Raw genomic sequence first — 18292 nt, 5'->3', positions numbered from 1 at the left:
TGTGGCGGCAGTGTCATATTGCTGTGATGCTGAAAGCTATGCCACTGGTATTTCAAATACCATCAGGGTTACCCATGGTGGAGAGGTTTCAGCAGAGCTTCCAGACTAAGGCAGACTAGGAAGAAGGAACTGACCACTTACTTCCAGAAAACTGGCCATAAAACCTTATGAATAGCAGCAGAGCATTGTCTAATATAACACTGGAAGGTGAAAGGATGGTGCAAAAAGACCCAGCAGGGTTCTTCTCCGCTGTACACAGGGTCACTAGGAGTTGGAATCAACTGGCTGGCACTAACAGCAAAATTACATAAACGCCCTGGAAGAAAGTGGGTAGTGTCAGTTAGAGAAATGATGGAGGGGGGTTTGTCCTACTGGCCTACTAGCTAAAGGAAATTTTGTTATTTTTATTGTGATTTTCTAAACATCTCAGTATTTTATTTCAGTAGTCTTCTTCGGAATACAAGTAGGACACCCATTAGCTATCTAATCATCAATAGTGAGAAATTAATTCTGGAAAGAATTACTCGGACTTAAAGGATAAATAGAATTTTACCAGGCAAAATAGGTTCCCCAGGCAGAGGGACCATCATAAGCACAAATAAAGAAGCATGAAATTATGTGATACATTTGCGAAAGGGTGAATGCTCCAGGACTGTTAAAGCATTAGGTTTGTAAGAATGGAGAGTGATCAGAACTGAATCCAGAAATACAGTTCGAAGTCTGTACCAGACTGTTTCTTAATCGCAAGAAAAGATGCTAGGAATAGCTCACAAAATCTCCTAAAAGCCTGAAAAATCAGGCAGGCACAGAAAGCAGGGAAGAAAAAGAGAAGAAAGGCAGCCAGAGTCACTGTCAATCATCCCCAAAATTAGTCCTGGGTTGACACCATTGTCCCCACCGCTTCTCCCACAGACACCACAAATACTGGACACTGGACACCATTAGAAGCTCTACCATTGCTGCTCTTGAAAACTGCTTCTGCTGCTGCTGTCCCGCAGCCAGCATGAATCTTTTGCTACTGCTTCGAGTCATTCATTCCCGGTTCACAGTGAGACACAAACATACCCGAGATGTCAGTTATGTGCCTGACACAAGGGATGCTCGTAAATTGGGGATCAGCTCCCATGAAGGCTCATATAGTAGATAACTCCCCAACCTTATAACACATTTATAATTAATTCTTTAGACAATGGAGGATGCTACTGTTGATGGTAAAAATGATGAGGAGAAGAATGATAATAGTGACCGTCACCATTTAATTAATGCTTACTTTATGCTCATCCTCAAAACAACTTGATGAAGGGCATTCTTGTTCCCATTTTACATATGAGATGCCTGTCTTACAGAAGTTAACTTAAAGAGGGAGGGGCATGACAGATCTGCTCTAGGAAGATCCCTTTCATAGCTGTGTGGAGGAGGATTAAGGGTGTAGAGAATGTAGCCAGAGACACTCAAAGGAGGAAGAGAGCCTAAACAGCGGAGGAGAGGAAGGATTAAAGCAGCTTTCTGGAACTTCAGAGCTCCTCAGAATCACCTGGAGGGCCTGTGAAGACACAGGTCGCTGGGCTCCAACCCCAGAATTTCTGATTCAGCAGGTCTGGCTTGGGCTCAAGAATCTACAACTCTAACAAGTTCCAAGTTGATATGGCTGCTACTGGTTCAGGGACCATATTTTAAATTAAATGGACTTAAATTAAATGAACTAAAGAACTGTTTCTTTAACCTCAGCAATATATGGACTCATTTTAATGCAATACATCAGTGAGACTACCAATACCTCCCCTCTATTTTTATTACGATGTCACTTAAAAATATACAGATATAAAATTAGGTATAAACTCCTTATGCTTATAGCTCATATACAACAATAAAAGCTAACCTATATTTAAATTAAACACAAACAAAAATATAAAATTAATAAAATTCAAATTAATGTTAACTTTAATGTGACATATTATTCTGCTGGAATTAAAAGACCATTTTGCGTTTAAGAGAAGAAAACATATAACTTCAAAACCAATTTTGTTTTTATCTGTTTTTGTAATACTCGTGTAAGAAATGACTATTTGCATAAGTATATTCTACAAAATGGTATTAATAACTCTCAGACTCTGTATCCAACATTATACTTAATCAAAACCCTGCCAGTGAGCATTACTATACTGGCAGTTTTAATAAGATGATTCCTAGTATCTCTGTGAAGCCAGTTTCCTGTGCATTCTAAGAGAATTGTGACCTTATTGATATCCAGATTAAATAGTTACCTAATGCTGTTATTGCTAAGCTTGGGAATATAAAAATTTATTACATATTTACTATTATGCTTTTACTGTTAGTGATCTGTCACAAGTGATATGTGCCACTTGTGACAGATATGAATCTTTAATTCACACAAAGATGTGGCACTGAATGGAAAGACACATGTGTCATTAGCTGTTTTAGTTCAGCATTTCCTACTACCATATCCTATGCGATAATTTGATTTGACTTTTGCAGTTCTTTTCTCAAACTAATGCAAAACTTTTATTATATACTATTTAGCATCTGACTTCATTTGGGTTCTCCAGAGGCAATCCCCAAGACGAGGACTCTAATGAACAGAGTTTATTAGGAAGAGTTCTCAGGAAAAACTCATAGGGGAATAAAGGAACAGGACAGGTAACAGAAGCAAGCCAGGTAAGGGCCTGCTGTGAAGGAAAGTCCTGAAGGTGATAACTTTGACTTAATCCTTCTGGGGAGCTCTGGAGACAGAGTAGCTCACCCTCCAGAGTTCCGCTGACTAGGGACAGGGGAGCCTAAATACTTATGCTCATGTACCCATCACACTCATCAGTCACTGGATAAAGGACGCCCTTAGAGAGACATAAACTACCCAGCATTTCAGGAAAGTAGGCTCTGGCAACCTGAGGGCAATGCTGACTGTTGGTGCTGACTGTTGGGTGTAAGGGTAGGCCATGAATCAATGCAGGAAAATTGTGAAGGGATTGGAGAGGCTATGAGTGAATCACTGATAGTGTCAACTATGACATCTCATGACACTATTTGGCTTTTACTTTGAATATGAGGATCAGTTTATTGCCTCTCAGTTCCAAATCCACCCTTCTTTTCTCTGCTTTGTGACACTGGAGCTGGACCAGGTAAACATTTTCATTACTGGATGGATCCTTGTTAGGTTTTGTCAATAGAAGATACTGGAGGAATACTGCAAACATAACAAGAGGAGAGGCCTTTTACCCCTGGTTCCCATGTGCTGTTTGGGGAGCAGCTGCCAGGATGTGAGAAATGAGAAGCCCAGTAGAACTCACCTCAACAGCCTTCATGCGCCAGCTGTAGCCTGCACCATATGTTTTTCCTACCACCCACAGACTGTTCCTGTGGACCAACTCAGGCCCCCTCACACCTTTCAGCAAGTTCTCAGCCACCCAGAGGGCCATTCCTACGAACCTGCTCTAGTTCATGCCCTCTGCCAAGTTTTCCCCCAGCAGCTTTACACTCTCTGCAATGAGGTCTGAATCTCAGCCTCGGGTGTGTTCTTCTAAGCACATAATTCCTTTCTTGCTCATTTTCTCTACTTCTACAGGTTGTAGTTTCCTTTTGCATTTGATATTTCTGTATTCTTTGGAATCCTCTTTTACGTCTTTTGATAGTTAACCACCTTTCAGTAGTTGACAATTCTTTGTATTTTTCTCCTTCTTCAGATTACTGATGTCATTTTGTCTTCTGATTGGATCGTGATGGATAACAATGGACACTGAAATTGTGTCATGCTTAGTTATAAAGTTTTGTCAAGCTATAATATGTAAATTTTTCCAATAGGGAGAATTTGCAGATTTCCAAGAATATGGTAAATATCACTTTGAGAATTACAGGATGAGAAAGATATTTTTTTCTGAGAAAATTGACAGAACTTGATAATTAATTGAATTTTAGCATCTAAGGAGAAAACAAAATGAAAGAATAAAATGTTTTACTTTGAAAGACTTGGTGGTTAATGATTGTGCCAGGTAGTTCCTCCAAGTAGCTGCTGATCTCAGAGTCACAAGTGAAGGGGATTTATTGGGAGAGAGGGAAAAGGAGGAGGCAAGGAAAGTCTTCAGACCATGATGCAGATCCAACACCTGTGAAAGGAGATGAAGAAGGAAGGAGGACAGAATAAAGAGAGCTTCAGACCTCAGTATAGCTCTGAGAAAGCCTTGACTTGTCCAACAGGGAGCTCTGGTACAAAGATTGCCTATAGGCCTACCCATGCTTATAAACCATCTATATATTCTCCTCCAATGCACAATAAAATATAGAGTCTTTATCATGGTTTACAAGGCCTTACACAAATGGACCCCTGATATCTTTCTTATGTCATCTCCTACTACTCTTCTTTCTGAATTACTCCTCTGAGCCACACTAGCCTTCTCACAAATCCTTGGACACCTAAACACACTCTTGCTTCAGAACATTGCACTTATTATTCCTGAAGCCTGTTCCTTCCCTCAGGTATTGGCATGGCTTGCTTATTCATTTTCTTCAAGTCCTTGCTCAAATGTCACCTTCCCAGTGAGACCTTCCCTGTCAATTCTATTAAAATAACACTTCCCCCCATAATTCTCTGTCTCCTTAAATTGATATGTTTTGCATCTTCTCACTCATCATCAGATGAAATACTGTTTATATGTGTGTTCTGTGTATATATCCTCCCACTACAATATAAGCTTCATAGAAAAAAAGAACTTTGTTTTGTTTACTGTTATATGCTCAGCAACAAGAAGAGTTCTTAACACATAGCAGACACTCAATAAATATTTGCCAAATGAGTGCATGAATTAATTAATTGATTAAGCTGAAGAGCTAGGCAAGGACCAGATCAGACAAGGCCTTGTGGTCCAAGATAAGGATTCTTCTAAAAGCAAATTGTTTTTAAGCAGGCAGGCTGACATGATCAGACTGGTTTGTTAAGGAGCTCATTCTGATTGCAGGAGAAAATGTAGGATGCAGGACAATAAAATAAAAGGTGATTATGATAATCCTGATGAAAGATGATACAGGCTCAGACTAGGATCGTGACGGTGCAGATAAAGCAATATGAACATACTTGAGAGGTATTTATGAGGGTGAAATCAATTGTGAAATATTGAATATTGATGGATAGATAATAGGGAACACTGGAAATAATCATGTTTTACAAAGATGATCATGAGATCATTCCTGACCATGCAGAGCTAAAATTGAGACATCAAGGAGGCAGATGGACATTAATGTCTGGTACTCAGAGGAGAAATCTGAGCTGATGATATAAGTTTATATGCCATCTACATAAAGATAGATATTGAAGCCTCAGGCATAGATAAAATTGCTAAGGGAGAGAGTAGAGAATAAAGTAAAAGAATGTCTAGTAGTGAGCCTTGAAGAATGAAAATAGTTAATAACTAGGCAAAGGATTGTGCTTCCACCAAGGAGCCAGAAGGGAAAACCACATAAATAGGATAAAAACTAAGAGATTATTGTATTATGAAAATCAAGAGAAGAGATTGTTTTAAGAATGGGAATGCCAAATTCTGCTGAAAGATTAAATAAAATCCAGTTGGATTTAGCAATATGGAAGTCCCTAGAGACCTTGCTGAGATTTGATGGGGTAATGAGACTGAATATTGCTTGGAGTGGGCTGAAGAGTGAGTGAAAAAGAAACACAGTTGGCAACTAGAGTCAACCCTTTCAAGAGGTTTGGAACGTCTGGTTCCAGGCAAAATGGAGTAAGCACATTCAACTCTATCTTTCCCAATAGTTACAATTAAAAACCTTATCTTAAACACATTAATCAACTGTCAGAGACTCTGAGGGATTGACAAAAGCAGGTGGACCAGATAAGAATATCAAGACTCAAGGTATAACTAAGCAGTTAGTTAGTTAGGGATTTTTTTTGCCTCCTATATATCCCAGTTTCAATGCTAAAACAGCCCCAAACACAGAAAAGTCAACAAGTATAAACAATAAAATCCCCAGGAAAAGTTTACTCTGTCTAGCCAGAGGACTGGGAAGAGGGGTCCCCCATGAGACAGAATTCTTTTGACTTCACCTGCGCTTCTCAAGTGAGCAGTACTGAAGAAGTGGTTTAATTCTCTCCCTCTACCAGCAAGGCAGATGTGGACCCTGAGGATCAAACTCCTTGAGATCTTCCCACTCTGCACTAAGTGTATGCCAGCAAGGAAATGGCATCCCTTCTCTTCCCTACCTTACTACTGCGGCAAAAATGAATTCTGTAGGATAGAGCCCTGTTGACTCTCCTCACCCTATACCAAGCAAATGGCAGCAAAAGACATCATCCCTGAAACTTCCCACAGGTGCAATGGCAGTGAACTCTGCAGGGTAGATTCTTATCAGTTCTCTCCACTGCACACCGAGCAAGCACTAACAAAGGATGAATACCCTCCTGCTTTCCCACTGGCAACTAAGGCAGTGTAAGTGCAACCAAGGAGGTACAAACAAAGAGGCAGAACCCCTCTCCTTCCCACCATCGTAACGAAGCCTGCAGGATGGAACCTGGTAACAGTGTGAGAAGGCCCAAGACCCCAACATTATAGCCAGAACGCCAGGAAGAGGGAACTAGGGGAATCAGAGCATGGGGGTGTGGATAACGGAAAGTAGATAACTAAAGAAAAGGGATATTTAAATGTACACTTAAAGTCAAAGACTCACCCCTGAACTGCATATGCATGAAACTGACTGGAAACAATACTACAAAAACTTTTAAAAATAAATTCACATTGGTGCAGGAGCCTACATTAAAAAAGTGGACCAGGGTGTGCAATCTCAATCTAACCAGATTAACTGGCTGCTAAAACAAACAAAAGATAATCAACATTGTGTAGATGATTTAAACAGAAATCAGAGTATCATGTCGTGATATCCAAAATATACAGTATACCCAAGATTTCTTAATACACAATGAACCAGAAAAACCTAACCAACTCTTAAGGAGAAAGACAATGAATAGATACCAGCCCCAAGATTAAGCAAATGTTAGAATGAGCATATAACAACTTTAAAGCTACTATTGTAACTACGCTCTAGGAAGTGAAGACAAATACTCTTAAAAACAGGTGGAAAAATAAAAGTTCTCAGCAAAGAAATATAAACTAAAATAGAGCCAAGAACCAAAATAAAGTTTTAATACAAAAATGTAATATCAGAAATAAAAATTCACTGGAGGGGCTCAAGAGTAGAATTTAGAAGACAGAGGAAAAAGTCAGTAAACTTGAAGACAGAGCAATAGAAATTATCTAATCTGAACAACAGAGAGATAAAAGGCTATGAGAAAAATTTTTTAAAAAGCTCAGGTATTTGTGGGACAACAGTCAAAGGTCTAACATTTGTGTCATGGAGTCCCAGAATGAAAGTAGAAAGAAATTGATGCAGAGAGAATATTTGAAGAAATAATAGCTGAAAACTGGCCACATTTGGTGAAAGACATATATTTACAGATCCGAGAATCATTGAAAACTCCAAACAAGATAAACTTAAAGAAAACTATGCCCAGACACATCATAATTAAGTTGCTACGGAAAAACAAAGATTTATAAAAATCTTGAAAGCAGTCAAAGAAAAATGACATCTTACATATTATAGGACAAAGATTCAAATGATTGCAGATTTGTCATTAGAGACTAGGGAGTCCAGAAGACAGCGCAATCACATTTTTGAAGTGCTGAAAGAAAAAAACTATCCACTCAGAATACAATAACAAGTGAAATTATCTTACAGGGATAAAAGCAAAATGCAAACATTCTCAGATGAAAACAAACAGTCTTTCCTTAAAAGAGATGCAAAAAGGCAGTTCTTCAGGTGAAAGGTAAATGATAGCAAAAGAAATCATGGACTGCCAGGAATGAAGTTAGAGCAACAGAAATGGTAAGCATGTGAGTAAAGAGAACAGACTATATTTTACCTCTTATATTTTTTAAAATTATGCATGACCATTGAAAATAGAAATCATCACATAGTCTACGGGATTTTCAATGTATGGATATGTAATACATATGACAGCAACCTCATACTGGGAAGATGGTAAAGGGATCTATATGGTTGTAAAATTCCTATATGTTCCTTGAAATAATACAACATTATTTATAAGTAGAATGTATTTAGTATGTATATTATAATTCTCAGGCTAACCACTAAAAAAGCACAGGGGCTGACCCCGTGGCCGAGTGGTTAAGTTCACACACTCTGCTTTGGCAGCCCAGAGTTTCACCAGTTCAGATCCCAGGTGTGGATATGGCATCACTCGTTGGGCCATGTTGAGGTGGTGTCCCACACGCCACAACCAGAAAGACCTACAACTAGGATATACAACAAAGTACTGGGCGGCTTTGGGGAGAAGAAGAAGAAGGAAAAAAAAACTACACAAAAATACATAGTCAAAAAATTAATAAATAATTAAAACAGAATTTTGAAAATATTCAAATAATTCAGCAAAAGAAGGAAAGGGAAAATTGAGGAATGAAAAATAGAAAGGATAAACAGAGGGGCTGGCCCCATGGCCGAGCGGTTAAGTTCGCGTGCTCTGCTGCAGGCGGCCCAGTGTTTCGTTGGTTCGAATCCTGGGCGCGGACATGGCACTGCTCATCAAACCACGCTGAGGTGGCGTCCCACATGCCACAACTAGAAGGACCCACAACGAAGACTACACAACTATGTACCGGGGGGCTTTGGGAGAAAAAGGAAAAAAATAAAATCTTTTAAAAAAAAAAAAGAAAGAAAGGATAAACAGAAAATGTGTGGTAAAATGATGACTTAAATACAAGCATAATAACAATTATATTAAATGTAAGTAGTTAAAACATGCCAATTAAAAGACAGAGACTGTTGGATTGGATAAAACAAACAGACGCAACTCTACGCTGTCTATAGAAAACCCACTTGAAATATAATGGTATAAATAGTTAAAAAAACAATAGAATATCAATGCAAAGACTAACTGAAAAAAACTGGCGTGGCTATCTCTAACACAGTAAACTGACTTTTGAACAAGGAAAATCACTAGAGATAAAGAAAGACATTATGTAATGATAAAAGTTAATTTGGGTTAATTAATCAAAATACATTACAATCCTAAATATTTATACATGGAACACAGGGCTTCAAAATGCCTCAAACAAAAACTTAAAGAATTGAAAAAAGAAACAGATAAATCCAAATCACAGTTGGAGACTTAGGTATTTGTCTCTCATTAATAAATAGAATAAACACACAGAAAATCAGCAAGGTTACAGAAGAACTGAACAACACCATCAACCAACCTGATCTAATTGTTTATAGAACAACCCATCCTATGGCAGCAGACTATACATTTTTCTCACGTGCATTTAGAACCTTCACCATGAAGACCACATTGTGGCAACCAAACAAACCTCATTAAATTTTAAAAAATTAAAATTATTCAAAGTTTTCCAAGTATGCAAAATAAATCTAAAAATCAATAATAGACTATTGTGAAAATCTCTAAATATTTCGTAATTAAATAACACACTACTGAGTAATCCATGAATTTAAGAAGAACTGTCAAGAGAAATTAGAAAATATGTCGAATTGAATGAAAACAAAAATACAATAATGATGCAACCAAGGCAGTGCTTAGAGAGAAACTAGTAGCATTAAATGCTAATATTAAAAACAAGAAACGTCTCAAACCAATAATTTAAGATTCTGCCATAAGAAATTAGAAAAATAAAGTAAGTACAAAGGAAACAGAAAGGAAAAAATAACAAAGATCAGAACAGAAATAATGAAATTGAAAAGAGAAAACAAAATGAAACCAAAAGCTAATTCTTTCAAAAAATAGATAAATCTTTAGTCAGATTGACCATTTTCCTGGTCAAAAAGAGAGAAGACACAAATTACGAATATCAGGAATAAAAGACAATGTATTATGTGGCTGGCCCAGTGGCACAGTGGTTAAGCTCATGTGCTCCACTTCAGCGACCTGGGCTTTGCAGGTTAAGATCCTGGTCATGGACCTATGCACCACTCATCAAGCCATGCTGTGGCAATGTTCCACATACAAAACAGAGGAAAAATGGCACAGATGTTAACTCAGGGACCATCTTCCTCAAGCAAAAAGAGGAAGATTGGTAACAGATGTTAGCTCAGGGCCGATCTTCCTCACCAAAGAAAAAAAAGAGAGAGAGAGTGTACATTACTAGTGACCTCACAGATATTGAAAGGATAATAAAAATATACTATGAACAACTCTATACACATAAATTTGACAATTTAGAGGAAATGGACCAATTCCTAGAAAGACACAAATAATTAAAACTCAAGAAGAAAAAAAAAGTAATCTTCTGTCTTTTAAGAAAACTGAATTTGTAGTTTTAAAACTTTCTAAAAAAATAAAAGAAGAAAGTGCCAGTCCCAAATGGCAAATCCTACCAAACATTCAAGGAAAAAATAATGCTGATTTTTCCTTATGTCTGCAGTAAATAGGAAGAACACTTCAGAACTCATTTTATGAAGCTAGGAGTATTATCCTCCTATCAAAACCAGACAAAGACAGTATAAGAAAAGAAAACTACAGACCAATATGCTTCATGATCACAGGTGCAAAAGTCCTCAACAATACATTAGCAAATTGAATCTAGCTATGTGTAAAAAGAATAATATATCACAAAAAAGAGGAGTTTATCCTGGGAATGCAAGGTTGATTCAGCACCCAAAAAATCACATTAACAAATTTAATGAGAAAAACCACATGATCACATTAATAGACACAGAAGCATATTTGAAAAGAATCTAACATCCATTCATGACAAAAACTTTCAGATAAACTAGGAATAGAAGTGAACTTCCTCAATGTAAAAAAAGCATCTACAAAATTAATTAATTAATTAATTAATTCAAACTATGGTTAACACCATACCTAAAGGTAAAAAACTAAATACCCCCCCACTAAAATCAGGAACTAAGCAAGGACATTCGCTCTTACCACTTCCATTCAATATCATACTAAAGGCCTTAACAAGTTCAATTAAGACAAGAAAAAAAGTGTAAGGCATGCAGATTAGAAAGGAGGAAGTAAAACCATCTCTGCTCAGAGACGGCATAATCGTCTACAGAGAAAATCCTGAGGAATCTATAAAAAAGTTCCTAGAACTAATAAGTAAGTTTTGCAAGGTCACAGGACACAAGATCAATATGCAAATGATTTCTATGCACTAGCAATAATCAGAAATCACAATATTTTTTAAATTGCAATACCTTCAAAAATATGAAATATTTAGGAATAAATCTAAGAATATGTATACGGAATCCATATGCTGAAAACTATAAAATGCTGATGAAAGAGATTAAGAAGACCTCATAAATGGAAAGACATGTATAAATGGATCACAGTGGTTGAAAGGATAGATATATAGACCAATGAGGGCGTTTAGAAAATCCAGAAATCGATCTACACAAATACGGCCGATTTATGTTTTAGAAAAGTTCAAAAGCAATTCAACGGAGAAAGTATAATCTTTTCAATAAATGGGAGTGTAGAAAATGGACATCTGTATTCAAGAAAATGATTCTTGGCCTATACTTCTCAAGACAGACAAAAATTAACCCAAATGGATTATAGATATAAATGAAAAAATGTAAAACTATAAAAGTCTTAGAAGAAGCCTTGGGAGAAAAATTTTGTGATTTGATTCAGGCAAAAAGTTCTTAGATATGACACAAAAAAATACAATTAATAAAAAAAAATTGAGAGTCAGCTCTGATGGCCTGGCAGGTAAGTCCAGTGCACTCTGCTTCGGCAGCCCAATTTGATTCCCCGACGTGGGACCACACCACCTGTCTGTCAGTAACCATGCTGTGGCAGAGGTTCACATAGAAGAACCAGAAGAACTTACAACTATACACAACTATGTACTAGGGCTTGGTGGGGGGAAGGAAGAAAAAAAGGAGGAAGATTGGCAACAGATGTTAACTTAAGGTGAATCTTCCCTGAGAAAAAAAAGTGGGTGGAAACTCTTTTTTAAAAATTGATAAATTGGATGTCATCAAAATGAATGACTTTTGATCTGTTAAGGACACTGTAAGAAAGTAAAAAGACAAGCCACAGAACAGAAAAGAATATTTTCAAATCACATATCAGACAAAGGACTTGTATCCAGAAGATTTAAAGAAACTCTCAAAACTCAACAATAAAACAAACAATTCAATTTTTTTTAATGGGCAAAATATTTGAAGAGACACTTCACCAAAAAACATACAGACAACAAATAAGTGCATTAAAAGATGTTTAACATCATTAGTCATTAGGGAAATTCAAATCTGATCCATAATGAAATACCATTGCATGTCTATTAGAAAGCTAAGATTAAAAAATACTAACAATACCAAAATTAAAAAATACTGATAATATTAAGTGATAACAGGGATGCAGACCCACAGGAATTCTGGTGGGAATGCAAAATCTTTCAGTCACTCTAGAAAACAATTTGGCTATTTCTTATGAAGATAAACATATGCTTTATTTGACCTAGTAATCCCACTTTTGGGTATTTATTCTAGAGAAATAAAACTTATGTTCACTCAAAAACCTAAACACAGAAATATGTAGCAATATTATTCAGAATTGCCAAAAACTGGAAAAAACCCAAATATCTTTTAATTGGTGAATGGATAAACAAACATCCACACAACAGAATGCCATTCAGCTACTTCACTATTGATTAAAGCGGTTACTCTGTTTAGTTCCTGGTTAGCAGGAGTCTAAGCACCTGCCCACACGCAGTTGTCCTGACACTCTCCAATCATCCATGAAAATAACCTTCCACCATCCCTTAGAGAAAGAAATGACTTTAAAGTTTTTTGAGTCTTTTGTTGGTTTTTTGTTATCGTTGTTGTCCATTTGATTCAAGGAAAATCACGTGATTACAAACAACTCAATTATTTCAAAATACTTTCATTGAGGTCAGTTGATCATTTAAGTGCTGAAACAGACCAAAGCAAGTTTAATCAGGATATAAAATAAGGTTGTGTGTATAGCACTAGTGTGTATAACTAGGGATAACAGTCCAACTAACGACCAGACACCCCGGTGCAAGGCATGTGGCCAGCCCCCATGGCCCGTATCTAGACATATCAGTTGGTCTCTTTTTACACTGAAATTCCTCCTAGTTCTGCTCTTCTTGCATCATACCTTGCCGCTTTTCTCTCCTCTCTTGGATCTGTTGCATGATCCTGCTGCATGTGTGTTCAACTTGCCCTGGCCTCTCAGACTACACCTGCTTCTATAAAGTCTGTAACTTCCAGTCCTGCTCCAGCCCTGCCCTGGACACGGCACTGGCCCAGGTCTCAGTAACTTGGTAAACACTGCCTGTTGGCCCTGAACGCTGTAAAAAGGACTCAGACCAGATCTGCCTGGAGAAAGTGGCCTTGGCATAGGATTTAGAAAGAAAGATCGGGTTTTCTGAACACAAGGATAAAGTCATTCTAAGAAAGCAACATAACATGTGCAAAGACTCCATGATAAAAGAGAGAGGTGAGGGGAAAATCCATGTAGTCTAAATGCTAAAGCACAGCAGCGATGTTTGGGGACACGCTATACTGAAAAGCTAAGCTAATATTCAGACCCGTGTGCTGCAGCCTCTGCTTCAATCAGCATATCTAATAATATTTCAAAGTTCAGCCTTCTCATGCAGGGAGATCAGTTAAATAATGAACTTTCAATAACAGCACAAAGTGTCATCAGGTTAACAGACACTTCTGCCACTTTCTCCTGCACATGCTAAATAAATCCATTTGGTATTGATCTCCACAGGTAAGTTTCAGCCTTAATGTAATTCTTACTATCAAAGCAGAGTAAACAGATAGTTCCTTAAACAACTGAACATGTTATTTTCTACTCATCAGATGAGTCCTCTATAGATTACTAGGAAACCTGATCCATTGGGTGTTTCATTACACAGGTTACCAGCTTGGAGGTTTACCATGTCCAGCTGGAGCTGAGCTACAGGGGCTGAATAACAATGAAAATATAAGAAACTCTAAGGGAAGGAAAAAAAGGCACATAGGATACAGCCTAGGTTCTGGCAGATTTCTGATTTGTGATCCCTGCCACTACACAAAGAGAACAAGAAAGGAAGATTTCTCACTCCAGGGTTCTGGCATTTGACCCTGTCATTTTATGTAGCAATATCCCCATATGGGCACATTGTGGCCAACCCACTGGGCAGACCGGTCTATACCTGGTTAACTTCCCAATGGCTGGAGCTTGAGAACATATGGGGATCAGTTCCATGTATATACCATTGGCTTCACTCGTCTCTGGGTCATTTCACATGCTGTCCCTCACCAAGAGCACTCCCGGACTCAGCATAACCCACTTTCATAGACTTGAGCAAGAGGGCCCCTTTTCTGGTGCCATGTTTAAAGCAATTGTTCTCGAAGAGTTCCCAGAACGGTAGCATCAGCATCACCTAAGGACTTGTTAGAAATGCAAACTCTTGGACCCCTACCCAGACCTACTGAATCAGAAACTCAGTAGGGTGGAGCCCAGACATCTGTGTTTTAACAAACCCTGCAGATGATTCTGATTAATCTTAAAGTTTTAGAACCACTTCTTTCAGGGCCCTAGTCTGGTCCTCTTCTTGTGGTGTCCCTCTCCAGAAAATGGGAATCCTACAGGTCATGCCTCCTCCTTCCAGACCTTACTGTGGGTACCTGGAACCTCAGAATTCCCTGTCTTCAGCTTGCTTCCAGGGTCTGTCTTCTCTGGGTCTGTCCTAAGGGTTGGCCTTGCCACAGGTGTCCACACCCCTAGGCCTGAGAGTTGGTCTAGAGGGAGCTGGGCAGGGAGAGATCATGTGGATGGAGCTGTGCACACAATGCCCCACACTGAGGGATCTGGGGGCAGGAAACAAAGGGAGCTTGTCTGTAACCAGGAAGGGGTCAAAGATGAGCTCTCCCTGTGCTGCTTCATTTTAACATAGAACTTAGAGTGCCTGAGAAGTCTGACTTTGAACCCAGCTTTCCAGGTTGTTATGAAGGTATATTTTTCAATGTAGGAGAGATAAAAGCTACTTGACTTAACAGTTTCATTCCAACCTTCAAATATTTAGACCTATGACATGTAGGTTTCTATTTGTGCACTTTTCCTAGACCCTGAAAAGGTTAAGGGAGGCTGTCTGCTTTACATATTTGCTTATCTTCTGCTTAACTTTGAGGCCTCAGCTTAAAAATCTTTTCTTTGCAGAAGCCCTCCCTGATTCCCTAATTTATGCTCTTAGTAGAGGCCTTTGATTAGTGCTTTCATATGTCTCTGTAATTCCTTACCCTATAACTTCATAAATTGTACTATCAACTCTTATTTAGTTATATGCCTGTTTCCCCTAATAAATTATGAGGTCCAGGAGGGTACGTGTTCTATATCCAGCATACAGCACAGCATAATGCCTGGCATACAGTATACCTGGTAAACAATAATAAAGAAGTGAATTACAATAATAACAAGAATAGAAAACTTATATAGCCCTCATTATGTGACAGGCAGTATTCTAAGCATATTTTATGTATTAATTCATTTAATCATTGCTATAACCCCATGAGACAGATATTATCATTATCACCATTTTAAAAATAAAGAAACTAAGTCCAGAGAGACTAAGAAGCTTCCCACAGTCACACAAATAGCAGGATCAAGATGCAAATCTGAGTAGACTGGATTTTCTGGACTCTGAATGAGTGAATGAATGAGTGAGTAAATGAATGAATGGAAGAGGAGCCAAGAACTAGTATAAGGTATATTCTAAGGAATGTTGAGTTTAAAAAACAGACAAGCCAAATTTATCATCGAAAACAGGAAACAAATCCAAATTGTTCTAGAGTTGGAAAGAGAGCGATCCAGAGAAGCTCTAAGAGAGAGGCTCAAGGCCGTACCTAAAACAGAGTCTTGAAGCCTGATGCTTGTTTTCACTGACTTCCAGTCACATGGTAATAGGTCAGCCCTGTTTAGAAATGCAGAATCAGTGCAAGCTATTTAAATATTCCAAGTTGCCTATGGCCCTACATCTAAATTTTTAAATGGAGTCCTAGGATCCTCTGATGCAAAGGAGTGTCATCCTTAACTTCATACTTATACTTTAGGGGTTGAGGGTATTTGGTAACAAAATGATCTCCAATTAACATAATGTCATGACCCAACCACCAGTAGAAACCAGTATAACAATGGAGCAGGAAAGTGTACAACATCGCAGACAACAGAGCACAGCTCACCCTTTGCATACAGTGATGCAATCCAATCTGACATTTAACTCTAAGCAAGGGCATTTCTGATGCTCTCAGGAGGCATAGACTTTTCCTAGAGACTCAAAGCATATTTCATAGTGATTGAGTGGCAGACACCAGAATCAGATTGCTTAGAATAGACTCCTGACTCAAACTTTTAGAAGCTATCAGGCAGCCCTGGGCCCATTACTTAAGGATTCTGAGCTGTAGTTTCCACATTTCATTACAGTGTGAACAACAATACCTCCCATCTTGGGCGGGTTTGTTGTGAAGATGAAATCGGAAAATTCAGTAAATATTTAATGAGCATCAACTATGTTCCAGGTACTCTTTTAATCTCTGGATAGCGGTTCAGAAAAAAGATATGGCCTATTTTACTGGATCTGGTATAGAGTAAGCACCCACTAATTCTGAAACCCAAAGAGACCTCCTCAAGAAATTGATGCCTTTCTTCCCTGACTTCTCCACCTCATGTTATAGGGTACCTCTGGGAAGCAGAGTGGAACAGAGGGCTAGGAGGGTCCATGTATGCCTGGGTGAGAGCAAGAAGGTGTCCCCAAAGCAGCCCAAGGCAACATCACCTTGAAGAAGAGCCAAAATCACTGTAAAGGGAGAGCCAAACCTCAGTCATGCAAAGGGCCTGCATCAGGCCCAGAGGAGAAGGTGAGAATGGAAATGGGAGCAAGTAGGCTGATAACTGGTAAGGCAAAGCAAAGCCAAGGATTCGGGACCAAGGCTACTGATGCTTTATAGGTTATGCTCAGCAATAATGATGGTAGATTAAAGGAAAACTCTAGAATAATTTATTTTAAACACCTTGCAATTAGCGACCTTGCCTTGCCTACTTTTGTAACACTACCAAGAACAAAAAGCGTCACTAAAGTAATAACAATAATAATGATAATCATCATGTCAATTGCCTTTCATTGAGCATTTATAGTGTGCTAAGTGAGCCCTGTAATAAATGCTTCGAAAATCCCCTCGGACCTTTACCACAACCTATTGGTGAATATTTATTTTCACATTTTTTAATTTTGTTACAAAAGTAGAAACTGAATTTTACCCATTTGAAGTAATTCACAGAAAGTCACTTAGCTAATTAATAGCGAAGGTGAGATTAAAACGCAGGCCCAAGGCCCTACACAATACTGCCTCTCTAAGGAGTGTAGGTGGGCCGGATTTGCTGTGTAACCAACTGAACCTATCCATCTTAGTTTATTCATGTGTAAAATGGATCTAAATTGAATCAACCTCATGAATATTCAAAGAGCTAATTTTTATATAGCACTCATTACAGTGATGCGTAATAAGTACTACAAATAATACCTATTACTATCATTATGCATATAATTCTGGCTTCCAAGTGTTTACTGTTTAAATGAATATGTACAACTATTGTGATAAAATGTTGATACTAGCTTGATTTAGATAACAAAAACACAATGAATAGTAATTACAATTCTATCATAATGGTAGAAACTCTCATACCATGTTTTTACCTTGAAGAGAATGAATTAAACTGAATTTAGTCATGTAAGAACCACTACTCAGAACTACCAACATATTTCAATGAATCAGTTGTACACCTCTATGTGTGAATTCGCTTCCTGATAAATACAAAATCCAACTCAAACTTGTCTAGTACTTTACACTTTTAGAAAGTAGTTCATAGGCATCATCTTACTTGAATCTGACACAACCCTGGGAGTAAGTAAGTGCTATCCCATTTTCACAAAGGAACCTGAGGCTGCAAAAGGAGCAGCAGCTTGCTGATGATAGTATGTCAAACTAATAGATGATCTGAGATTAACTCCAGACTTCTCAGCTCCTCATCTACTCTTCAAACAAGACTATAGCTCTGAAATCGAAAAGGACATTGCTGTCCTAACTGCACCCGGTAAAGACGAGAAAATGGCATGATTACACTCTTGTACGAGGAAAATTAAAGGTGATTAAAATTACCCAGGGTAACTCAGTCACAAAGGTTTAAATGTGCCAGAGATACCCTTTTCCCCGCGCCGCCCCCCCC

The 18292-nt window shown here is 38.1% G+C and overlaps 1 long non-coding RNA gene across 1 annotated transcript in view; it reads right to left on the bottom strand.

The window, feature by feature from the left end:
* The window catches only part of LOC124237791 (uncharacterized), a 34960-nt gene that overhangs the window by 16385 nt on the left and 283 nt on the right, over nucleotides 1-18292 (bottom strand). The gene's annotated exons all lie outside the window — the stretch shown is intronic.

The sequence above is a fragment of the Equus quagga genome, chromosome 4 (assembly GCF_021613505.1).
Source record: "Equus quagga isolate Etosha38 chromosome 4, UCLA_HA_Equagga_1.0, whole genome shotgun sequence".
NCBI classification, from domain to species: Eukaryota; Metazoa; Chordata; class Mammalia; order Perissodactyla; family Equidae; genus Equus; species Equus quagga.
Note: the sequence above shows the minus strand (reverse complement) of the source record. Positions and strands in the feature narration are given on the sequence as shown.